Raw genomic sequence first — 13,801 nt, forward strand, 5'->3', positions numbered from 1 at the left:
TAAAAAACATTTTCTCCTGCCTTATAAATGAAGAAGCAATTTTAAAACGTTCTAAAAATTAAATGAATTTCCAAATAAAAACGAATGGGATTTATTTTTATATACGTGCACTAAATCAATCTAAGGGCAATGTTTTATATTACACAAGTTTGCTATAAATTTTAAAAATAGCAAGTGAACACGTTATAACCAACGCAACCACTCATATACATAAATACTTATTATAAAAATCTATGGTATGAGTGCCTATTTAAAAACAAGTAAATGAAAATCTTTTGAATTTTCACTCTTATTTTATGTGCAACAGAAAATAATCATATATACATATGTACATTTTTTTATTACTTCTATATAGCACCTGGCTGGTTATTTTGTGTATGCTTTCTAAGTAAGCTTGATGGTTTTACTTTAGAACTACGTACAGCTAGTTGAATGGTTAATAAAACTATTATTTTCTTTTTATTTTGTTATACACTCAAAAATATCGTGGTAAATTGTAATAAAAATTTAACCTGATGTTGCTAGATTGTAGAATGGTTGCGCGAACATTTACCGAACTAAATTATTGCGTCAATTCAAATCGAATGCATTAAATAAAAATTTCAATCAGTTTATAAAAAGTTACAAACTGTTTTATTGCTTAATTGCATGCGACCATACAGTTGCATTTGTGAGCACTTGAATATAGACATATGAAATTCAAATAAGCAAGCAAATAGTTGCAAAACTAAAAATTGCTTGTCAAAAAAAAATGTCTGAGTCCTAACATTGAACAAAATTTCCCTTATTGGGTACAGTGAGATGTAGTTTGTGTGTATTGAAAATTGTCCAAATCAAATCGAAACTTTTGTTCGGTTTATTATATCCTGTTTAGTACGATTTTCAAACAAATCAGTCAAATTTTAAGTTTATTGAATAACTTTTGATAGAAAACATGAATAATAAAGTTGGGTCAAACCAATGATTTGTATTGTAGCACTTTTCCCTTCAACAATTCGTGAAAATACTGCTTTTAAACGGAGTCTGGTATACCTATCACACTATTAAAATTATTTTCAATTATATACAAAACTATTTCTAGGATTGCATATAATTAGGATGAGCTCTGAACGATTTATGCAGTCTTTGAAATAGAGCAAAATTAATACAAAGAGGGGTTAATATAATGCTCGATTTTAAGGGTTAATTGTGTGAGTAAAGAAAAATAAATATATTTTTTAATGGCATGGAATTTACCATTAGCTTTTTGCGTTTATAGAAATTTGTAAAAGCTTGCGGTTTCGAAAATATAAGGTGTCAAAAATTCAAATTTTACAAATTTCAAGAGGCGATAACTTGAGAGGGGGTATAGATGGAATTTTCTTCTAACGAAATGAAGCATTTATTAGTGTATAAAAGCCCTTAAAATTTGAACGGCCATTTTGTTTTCCTAAAGTTTAACTATAGTATACCGCGCTAGGGGAAGCAAGCCACTATTTTGCTGCGTTTGCAAATTTTCAAAAACACTTATGGTTTAATTGGAACAAATAGTTAAAAAAGGTAATTTTTAGGATTTTGGGGGGTATAACTTCTAGAGGGGGGCTTTCTATCTTCAAGGGTGTAGAAGTTTTGTAAACAGACACACGGACGGACGGAATTTTTGAATAAAACAAAGTAGATAAGTAAAAACTTATATATATAATATAAGACTCCAATTGATGTTTAATATCTAAATATGATAGTTTCACCCAAACACAAATAAATTACTCTTTAGAAATGAGTTGAATGATTAAATAGTTTTAATGAATTTTTGAGGAAATACCATAAAGAATGAACATAATATAAGCGGTGACCAGCAAAGTTGCTCGGTGTGAAACTGCAAATGTATCTTGGGATTGAAAAAGAAACAATAAATCTCTTTGCAATTTACTTGCCATAATAAATTAATTTTTTTTATTAGATTTCAAGTAAAATTTTTTGCAGTGTGGTTTTATTTACAAACTTTTCTTGTTCACTTGGTTTTATTTTAGCGCTGCTTTATAATTTTAGTAATTCAATTTTCATTAATTTTTTGGTTATTTTTCTTCTTCTTCTTTCTATTGAAATATGATTTATTAAATTAGTTATACAAACAACCATTCACACAAATAGACATAATATACCATTTCATGACAAAAATATTATATTGCATTATAGATTGCATTTATCGTTTCTAAATTTTTTTTTTGCTGAATCTTGTATTATATGCACACCTAGATGCACTCTATTCAATTTTTCTTGGAATTATCATAATAAATAGAATTAACTGAGAAATGCTTGTAAACTAATATAGCTTTTGTGGAGCTAATGTTAGCAATCGTATATCTATAGACAAGAAAAATGTACGTGGTGCACTTACAAGAACTTATACAAGGTATATGATAGAGGTATGTATAATGTATAAGTCTATATAAATATATGCGTTAATAAAAAACTTATAAAAGATTTTCTTAGAATTATAGAAATCCTTATATTGTTGCATGGTTCCAACAGAAATAAGCACGCTACAACATATTCTAAAATCCATTCAAAATTAAAGTGATAATTATTTCAATAAGAATTTATTTTTTAATTAGATTTATTGGTTTCGATAATATATTAAATTTATAAAAATATAACACAGATATAATTATGAGCTATTATACATATATTAGCTACAGTATAAGCTGTTATATGAAAAGTTTATAAACATTATCAAAATGTTAAGTAAGGTCATAAGTAAGTGTGTTAAAATACGAGTTTCTTTTTGAAAAATAAATAATAATGGTGCTATGCTGAATCGAAAATAGCTACAAATAAGTAGTGCAAAATATAATTATGATTTTGGAAAATAATTGGTTAGTATTTTTAAAGATGAAACTCCGCAAATTGAAAATTAAATTTTAATTGAAAACATCAAACTCTTGAAGGAAACAATGAAAATTCGTTCCATTATATGAGCCCTTTTAAATCATCTATTTTAATCAATAATAATTCATTGATACTGGCTTAGACCATTCGGCTAAGGAAAAAAAAATGTGGTGACAAGTTCAAAATCGCGAAATTTTATTGGTTAACATATTTCTAAGCGATTTGATAACGTAATCTTGCAAAATACTAAATTTAAATGTGATCAAAAATTTTATAATTTAATTGAATGTGAAATTTTTTGTTTTTAAATTTGTGATCTCTGAGGTTGTTCTTTTAATTAATACGAAATTCAAAAAAGTATTAGACTATTAAGGGTGCTTCGTATGAGGTAGCAAATAATTTCATGGATGATTCTTGGATTAATTTCCAGAAAAATATTGTATTGGTGCAGAAATACTCGTCTTTTAAAAAAAATTTTCAAAAAAACAAAAATATTGACTTCGACAAGCTGTATTTATCCCAAAAATTATTACTCAAATCAAATTAATTAACAGAGCAAAAATAAAGAACAAACAATCGCCTATAAAACAAGCTCCCAATTACAAATCTATTTTGTATGGTTCCGAAGTTTTAAGCATTTATTTATATGCGGACAAAGTCCGGTACTTTTTTTCAACAGGCTGTAGTTCGAAAAAGAGTTTATTGCAAAACTCATATAGACTCATATAAACAAAAGTATACAATTGGTTAATGTTTATTTGAATCAATTTAAAACTGGAGTCTATATTAGACTTTCCAATTTTACTAGACTGTTTAATAGTTTTGGAGAATCTCGAATATAGATCATAGACTTATGTATAATATTGTAAAAACCATGGCAAGTATTACTCGCACCCTTCGTTATGTACATTAATTACTTATTGAATACAGTTACATATATTATATCACTATTCTTCTGGTTCAATAGATTTTTTAGTTTTTTATATTTTCCTCCAAAACTTTCAAATTTATTTTTTAAATTTTTAAGTTTGATAATAATTTTTTTTTAATAACTACTTATACAAATAGCTCTCACAGTCATATAACAAACTTGATTACTTTTAAAATCACTTTGTAAACAAGAACATAAATTAAGTGATATTTTTGTTGTATAATTACTAGCTTATTGCATCCATATTTCTCTTTATCAAACATTTAAATTATATTGCTATTCCCGAAAAACAGTACGTGTTAACATTAAATTCTTTCATATTTACAAATTCTTATATATACAACCATAATCACCTTAAATTTAGTTATTTTCAAATTATTTTACCACTTCACCAACAATAAACAAACACAAATATAAATTCTATTAAATATAGTGAATTAAAATAGCACTGTATATATAATCTCAACTCTCCGGTGGATTAGTATGGATTCTAATTTTGAACGTCATTTTATGTATAAACTGTAAAGTTGTGTCTGTTACGATTAGAAATTAAATGAATTTTATGAACCATTCAGTGTTACAAATTAATTTCCGTATGATTTCCTTATATAATAGAATCCTTCACTTGTTTATATTTAATTCTCATAAGAACAATAATCTTTAATTGAATTCTGTTGAAAGAGCCGTGAAATTTATATTTCATACTAAAATGAAACAATGATAAAAGTTCAAGAATTGTAGAAGAAAAGCACATCTTTTCATCACATAGGTAAATAGTTGTATGAATTAACGAGTGAAGAACATAAATGTTTAGCAGGTGAAACTTGAAAGAGAAAATGTTTGTATATTTATAGTGTAGGTGTATAGTGAATATAAAGTTTTATTTAATGAAAACCATCCAATGTAGGTTTTGATGTAAAACGTAACTTGCACGTTTAATATACTTTTTGTGATCTATGACTTATAAAATTAAAATAAGTTTGTTTAAAATATAATTAAATATCAACTTCTGACAGATTCCCTTTCTTTCGCAACAAAATCATTATCATTTCAGTAGGTCCAATCGTAAGAGTTCAGTGACTCAAAAATAAAAACTTTATCGATCGCTCGCTTAATTTGAGTCGGACTTTAAAAATTTAATTAAACATCAATTTAAAATGATAATTTGTCACGAATACATGAAATACAGACAACAGGAATGCGATGGGCTTTCTGTCGAGATGAAAAATGATGTATAATCGTTGAAATTTAATATTTTTCAAGGTTACGTTGCCAAACAGTCCAACACGTACGTTTTTGTGAGATTATCATCACCCTCAGAATATTAGTCTGTCTTAGATAGGAATTAATAACCTGCTTTTTTATCTAATCTTATGGAATTTTTCGGTCTATTTAATCAGAAACCACTTTATAATCGCTAATTTTTATAATTTGATTAACTAAAAGTGCCTAGTTTAGACTTCACATTTCTTATATAATATTTATAAAAGGACATAAATTATTTAATAGTATAGGGTAAAAAGCTGAACAGGTATAAGTATCTATAATTTGTATTCGCATTTATCACAATTTTTTGATGGAATGTCCAAAACATAATTATACTGGCGCTGTTGATAAAAAAAAAAAAAAACAAAACATTTGAAACAAAAAGCAAAACTTTAATATTTTAATTTTTCCTTCTTTGAGTTTCTTAGTTTTCAACAGTTATTATCTTTGATAAATGACTTACCAAATATCAAGTGAAAAAAAAATCCACTCTTAATTTCTGTTAAAAAAAATTATTTTCATTTTCTTTGTTTTTTTTTCCTGTAATTATTGTTGTATAGAAACAGCCATTACATTTTCATATTTTTATACAAGTCGAGTACACCATAGCCTCAAAAGTAAAGTCAAACATTGAAACGCAACAAAGGTAAATTAACAAAAAAAAACAAAAACACTGAGTTACACAACTCTCATAATATGAAAAGGTAATGCAGAGATTTTTTAAGAACTTCTTATTCTCGCGATTATTTTTCTTTACTAATACCTGTTTTTAATGATGACTATAGCTGGTACTGATGAAGGCTGCTGGCTGGCGCATATAATACCACGTTACCTCCTACCATAATTTTCAGGTCAAAATCCTTTGATGATGTTTTTTAATATTTTTTTCTGTTTTGGATTTTTCTTCATTTCTTTGTTTTCTTGGATTTCGGTATATCTTTGAGGTTTTTGGTATTATTACAATTTTTTTTCTTCCTCTTCTGCGTCTCTGTTTGTTAACAGAATTCTTTCTTCTTATCAATCGACTAGGTATGTTTATATAGGTAAGGAACAAAGTAAAATAGGTGATGATGTTGATAATGATGAGTGAATGAAGAGAATTATGTTGCATAGACCTAAAGTAAAAAATTTCAGGTAAAGTTCCTAGCTTCTGTGTTTGATTTTAAGTATAATTTTTTTATTTGTTATTTTTTGAACTTTTTGATTGTAGTTTTTTATAGTTAAGATTCGGTTTACAAGAGCATAATAAATTTGTCACTCAGTTTTCAATTCAACAAAAAGTAAAATAAATTCGCCAGCGCATAATACTTAACGTATTCCTCTTCTCTCATTCTATAGGAAATACGACAACGTTTATTGATCAAATTGTACCAAATTTTCTCATCAAATGTAATTTTATTACACTTTATTTAAGCATAACAATACAATAGTTGTCCTGGATGAGATATTTTTCTTACTTCATAATTTCGATCTAAAAAAAATCTAAAAATTGTGCAGTGTAGGTATACAGTCAGGCTTGGTTCTGACTTGTGTGCCCTACGCAGCTTCCCCGCTTTCAAAACAATGAAAAATAGGCAATAGACCTACTCAATGCATGTAACATATCATTCTCTTGTATTTTTTTTATGCTGAATGAAAGATTAGTATAGAATTAAAGCGTAGAATTAAACTTACAACTTTTTGTTTTGCAATATTTGTATATAGGTATTTGTATTTTATATAAAAAATTTTAGAAATATTTTCCGACGCTCATTACAAAACTTCACTTTGCATATCCGGCGCTGTATGTATTATTACAATTGATCGGCAAGACTCTTTGGTTGAACCTTTATCTGTAAAAATAAACTTTTAAGGTATGGTAACTCCTAATGGTAGCTTTAAACTGCTTGTACACTTTTTTAAATTGTGTGGTTATAAGCCTCTGTGATTATATAGAATCAAGGAGGCTTATGTGAACTGATTACATAGATGCGATAGAGCTGTCATTTTACAGAATTATCATAGAATATTAAGCAAATCAAATATTCATAACATCAGTGGCTTAATATAAGTTAGCAACTCTGATAGAAAAACGTCTACTACAATAATAATACTGAAATAATCGTACATGCTCAATTCATAACTTTTTGTATCCTATAGTTGGATAAACACATCCTATTTTTCCATTATTTCACATTGTATTCGGTTTTTGATGTTATTTGAGCATGTACATGTGATGGTATTATAAATGTGATATAATTATGTAAAATTTATTTTTAGAAATGTGTATGTTCTTCCAAATACATACAGAACCACAGATATGCACTTGAACAATCCTGCACTTGATACATTTCCAGAAATGTAGTTTAACTTTTTTTGAAGAAAATGTTTAATTTTTTCCTTTACTTTGAAAATCGTGATTATTTTTACCTTTTTGTTTTACTCTTCTTTCTCTTTTCCTACATTCGGTTTATTTTATTTATTTAATATTGTTCTCTTACCTTTAATTTTTTCTTTTTGCTCTTCTTAATATTGATAGGTAAACTTTCTTTTGTTTTTCTGGTTTTCGGTAATAAACAGGTGATTTATTTTATTTTTTTTCTCTTTTTAATAAATTGGGTAGATATTTTTTTCTTATGTTTTAAACTAGGTTCTTATAAAAAAAAAACAAATTCTCAATTGTAGGAGGTTAGAGGATTGCATTGTGGAATTTGATATACTAGGAAATTGTTATTGTAGGTTTTATTAATTGTGGTGGTTAATTTTTATTAATTTTTAGAACATGGAATTGTTTTTTAATTGGTATATCAATAAAATTTTATATATAAATTTACAAGCACAAAAGTTAGATTTACACACAATATGGTCATTAAGTATTTGGTGTGTGTCTTGTAGAAAGGAAATTGTGAACATTTATATAAATTTTACCAAAGGTAAAATATTGATATTAAGATGTAGTTAAGGAAATGTTGAACACATTTTTCTCTTAATCTAATGATGTAGGTACTTTTAAAATTATTAATCCGGTTTCTTTTTGTTTTTTTGCAGTTAATGTTTAGCGTTAATTTTGTTTAAAAAAATCTTGTACAATATATTTTGTTATTGAAAAAGGAAGCAATTATAATAAAATATAATTTTAGACTTCGAATTAAATTTTTTGAATTTTAGAGAAATTATTTTTTACAGAGTTAATACAATATTATTTTATTTTTGCTCAAATTTAAACTTTAGTTTAAATATTTACCAAATATGATTGCTTAATTTTGAAGAGGTATTGCAGATACCGTAAGGAGCATTCTCATATTATTATTCAAATCAACAGCGTAATGTTTGGCTCATGTATAGCTGACTAAAAACAAATCTAATTTAAACCATTAGTATAAAACATTAATCGTAATTTTTGGTGTATTGCGCGTAAAATTTTGTAAGAAATGGAAAAGCGACTATAGAACGGAAATGAAATCCTATAATGATTAGGGCTTTGATCCTATAATAATTGGGACAGGCAGTGAAAACTTTAATAATTCTCTATAAGAATATTGACATTGAACTATCAATATGACAAACTGTTTCTTTTTTTTACTTTTACCTATAAAAAAAAAAACTTTAATTGGGCTAACATATTTTGAGGCCAGTGTACGCACTACTACGTTGAGTTTCTTCTATTGCAAACATTATAGTTTTAAATTCAAACTTTAGTTTGCTTTCAAATCAAAGATATGTGACTTGAGGTCATAGTTTGATATCTAAAATTTTAAATTCTGTCCATTTTTTTTTAAGTTTTCAAAAGAAAAAAATTAATACATTCTTTAAAAAAAAATATTAAAAATTGCATCAATAAAAGTATAAATTTAAAAAAAATTCTAAATGTCTATAAAAATAATCCGACTAAATACACTTATTTATAAAACTAGTGTATATTTAGGTTATGGAATATTGAAATGTTTATTTATTTGAAGCGCCTAACTTATATGCTAATATTCAGCATTTAAGCAATTTTCTCTCCTCTAAATGACATAATAATCGATAAATAATGCTGTAAATAAGCTCTGAAATAATATTAAACGAACATAAATTTTTATAACCACATATTTGGTATACAGTTACTAAGTATATTTAAGTATATAATTTTGTATCTAAAAAATAAATTTTATATTTAGTCAGGCGTAATTCAATTGGATTTATTAAAAAAAAATATACTACTTATTTACACTGTGTGTGTGCATGTACATTGTCATTAAATAAGCGGCTTTTAAATTGATCAAACGTATTAGTTCAAACGTGTGTAAATAAATTTAAATTAATTTCTAGCAATAAAGATAAAATCTAAAAAATATTTTTATTATTAAAAAAAAAATTATTTTTAATTTTTTTTTTTCTTTTGTGATTTTATTCAAACTTTAGTTGGTTTTCAAAATGGTACTAAGTATGTTTAGAAAGGAATTATGTCAAGTGAATATTGAAAATATTAAACTGAGATATTACCCGATTGTGAAATTCAAATACGCTTGCATAATATTTACGTGTAATAATACTATAATCAAGCGCCCGAAATAATTTTAGGACAAAATGAAAAGTGATAAGACATTTCATATTACGACGTTGCGAACCTACAATCAATGTTGCCATTATATTTGGAATGATAACTATAATCAACCCCTCTAAAACTGAGACACAAAAATAAGTTCATAAGTACTTCAATTTTAAAATTTAAAATCGAAAAATTAGGTCCATTTATAATACGCCGTTTGGTGTATTTATGTGGTGGATAAAAAAAGAGGTTGTGTTTTACGAATAAATTAAAAATTATTAAACGTACCTCTGTTATAAATCAATCTTGCCAAATTAAATACGTATACTTATACACTTAATAATAGAATGTTTATTTACAATTTTAGAACACGTGTAAGCATTTATGTATCCTGATCATAATAATTAATTATTTGGAATAAAATATCCATTGAAAATATAATAATTGTGTACAATAAATGATTGTGTTTTTAAAATTCTAAATAATGATAAGTAAATAATTTTATTTAAAATATAATAAATATATTAGAGAATTAATTGTTTATGGCTACTTTCAGGAATTTGTCAACAAAATCACATCCAAATTCAAATCATACACACAATTATAATAACTTATTAACCATTTATATTTTTAATTATTCAATATCAAATATTTATTTTACCAAATGGTTTTTAAGTTCATTAATTGGTTTGAAAATTTTATTTCAATTTTATTCACTTTATTTAAATTCTACAAATATTTTTATAATACAAATATTTAGAAAAATTTACTAAATTGAATAGCTTTTTAATATGAAAAGCTTAATTTCGTACATTGTATTTAATTAATAATTGCTAACAATCCTCAAAAATGTTTAATTATTTTGTGAAACATAAAAAAAATAATTTGATTCTATATAGTTTCTATAATTATTATGTAGAGCTGCGAATAATAAAAGTCGAAAAAAGTGAGTCAGAGGAATTGTATAAAAGATATCAAAAATATTCCTGCAATGACGAATACAAAAAGTTTTAAGTTTTTAACTGTCTTGTTTTTAGCATTTTCAATTCATTTATGCTTTATCGCTGACAAGATATATTATTATGAACATGTTTATGCTGAAGACGTTTATTGTTTAGGATTATAGTTTTACAAACTGTTAAAACTTATACATACATATATATGTAGACTGGGTATGTAAAAACTCCGTTTCAAGCAAGTACCTTTATATTGTCCAGAAATTGTCGCGATCAAGTATTGTAGTTTTATCTAAAGTATTAAATTTCAATCCAACTATTTTTTCGAAATTTAGACACAATTTTGTGAAACATGTCCAGGATTAATTGTGAACATGAACATAATTTGTTTGCCTTATATTTAGAGCGTGATTATTTGTTGTATGCATATGTGGTTCTGTTGAAAATTACGACTTTTCCTCTTAAATTACAACTTCACTGTCACTGTAACGGCTGAGTTATAGACGTTGAGGACCAGCCCCATGTCCGCCTGTCCATACCCTATAGCAACGAAACCGCCACCGAAATGAACTCTTGCGATAATCTAGGCCTTATATTTCAAATTAATATAAATAATTTGAATATAATATGAACTACTCTCGATGGGAGAGTAGATAACCGAAATATCCTCCATCCCACTTTTAAGATAGAGAAGTTTTTAGGGTAGAAGGTATGAAAAAAACGAAAAACTCCCAAAACACTGGCTACTCTGTTAGCTAAGTTCTAAACATTTCAAAATTTTGACGACAAAAAAAACACAACATCAACAATTTTCAAGCGAAGATAATATAAGAGTATTTTGATAGTTTAGGAACCCAATTCGTATGAGCATAATGAAATATAACAAACAAATTGTAGCAGAAAGGTATTACAAGTTTATCGCAAAAATATATTAGATTATATTATTAATTTACCTAATGTGGTAAAGATGTGTGAAGGAATTATTAAGAACCTTTTTTAAGGTAACTAATTTCGATTTTAATTACGAGTTAATTTTTAATCAAAGACTTACAAGTTTGGGCACTCAAAAATAATATTTACCACATGAAAATAATTTTTTAGCCAAAAATAGTAAAACTTTACTTAATACACCAAGTAATATTGAGAGTATAAAAAATACTGCCAATGAACAATACTGGCATAACAATCTGAAAAAAAAGCTTAGTAAACATTTTGCAAGAAACCAGTAGTAATGTAAGCGAAATATCTTTAACTGTAAATATTGATGGTTTACCAATAGCCAATAATTCAAAAACAGAGTTGTGGCCAATTCTATGTTCTATTTTTGAGCTATCAAACTCGCGTACAACGGGAATAGCGGGAGTGATAACAGCGGGAATTTTTTGTGGCGAAGACAAACCACAATTGCAGCAATATCTACAAGATTTCGTTGCAGAAATATTCTTTTTGAATAAAAATGTATTGTTACTAAACAATCACAGAGTCTCTGCTATGTGCTTCGTTTGCGTTTTTATTCTGTTATGTCTTCAAATGCCTGCGTATTTGTTAAAGGTAAAAAAGATATAAAACTAACGTTTCTTTATTACTAATGTTAATATGTGTTCCTTTATATTTCATAGGAATTGTAAATTTTATTTCTTATCATGGTTGTACTATATGCACAACTATTGGAGATTATGAATTTAACAGAATAAGTTTCCCAGGAATTGATTGTAGCCTCCGAATATATAGCGTCAAAGATATTGATCATCATAAAGAGACAAGTCCGTTAAAATTTTTACCAATAAATAATAGCGGATTCCCTTCATTTGTTGGATTTAGGAATAATGACAAAGCACATAACAATTTGGACTACTGGGACTTGAATTTCGCGACATTTATGACTCAAAATGGTCAAGTACTGACCTAAGAAATGTTTCAAAATTGTTAGTAAAGTGCAGCGAAAATCTTCCAAAGGAAATTCATCGCTCTGTACAGTCACTAGACTGCTCCGAAAATTCTTAGTGAAGTAAGGTTTTTTTCAACAATTCTGCGGGGAACATAGGGCCTCGTCACCTCACTCTATTTTGAGCCATGTTCTTGATTTCTGATAAGGTCTTGTTTGCGCATTCTAATTCTTTCTGTTTCGGTCTTCTCCAAGTCATTCTTGGTCTGCCGACTTTTCTTTTGACCTGGGGATTCCATTTCAGGGCCTGTTTAGCTACATTTGTTTCTGGGGGTTTGAGGATATGGCCGATCGATTTCCATTTTCTTTTTTCTTATTTGAATATATATCTTATTGTGTTATACGCCATAGCTCTTGATTTCTAATTTTTCTCGGCCAGAAGAGTCCCATGTTTTGTATCCCTGGTAATGTGGGTCGATTTCCATACCGGCCACAACCGGACGAACGTGCTTATGGCTTTAGAGTTGTATTGCCGCAGCTTAGCTATCAGTCCCCATTATATGCCTTTGTGTATGTTCACTTTTCTCATACATCTAGGGTGGTGATGATAACGGTGATAACGAAAACACTGTCTTAAGCTTATTATTTCGCTTAAACTCCCATTGTATATTATAGTGCCCTTATCACGTTAACATTTTTTGCGGGAATCATGCTTCGTTTGAGCGCGGTCTATATTTTGTCTCTTCTAATTGTGTCGAATGCTCGTTCGAAATCCACAAATGTCACATATAGGAGCTGTTCCACTCGACTGTTTGCTCTTATATTATTCTTAATGTATTGCTCGGCTCAGTACAGCCGCGATGCCTTCTAAAGGCTGCTCATGTTTGTCTTAGCCTTTCTTCTAAGTGTTGTTCCATCCTGGAGTGGATTATTAGGACCAGTATCTTGCTTACTCCTCCAGTTCCGACACTCTGTTAGATCAACTTTCTTTAGAAGCTTGACTATCTCTCCACCTTTTCAGCAATCCGGCAATACTTCTGTTGCCTAGATATTTCTCAAGATGGGTTCCAATATTTCTGTGCTTAGTTCCACCTTGACCTTCAGTAATTCTGGCGGAATCCCATCTATGCCTTCAGTTTTGTTGTTTTTCAGCTTGTGTATGGCATCACTTATTTCTCTCATTGTAGGTGGATTCTGATTAATGGTTCCATCCTCTTTGTTTGCTTTGTTTAATAGGCTCATTAAATTGATTTGTGTTGTTGTTAGCAGCGCGTTGTGTTGTTGTTAGTAATTATTTCTCCTACTCGGGTTTCTTTCAAATAGGATTTGGCCGGGTTGCGTTATAGTATGCCCTTTTATCTCTTCTGGCCATTTTCTTGATCTTT

This window comes from Condylostylus longicornis, unplaced genomic scaffold (genome assembly GCF_029603195.1).
Source record: "Condylostylus longicornis isolate FDR11 unplaced genomic scaffold, ASM2960319v2 ptg000044l, whole genome shotgun sequence".
NCBI classification, from domain to species: domain Eukaryota; kingdom Metazoa; phylum Arthropoda; class Insecta; order Diptera; family Dolichopodidae; genus Condylostylus; species Condylostylus longicornis.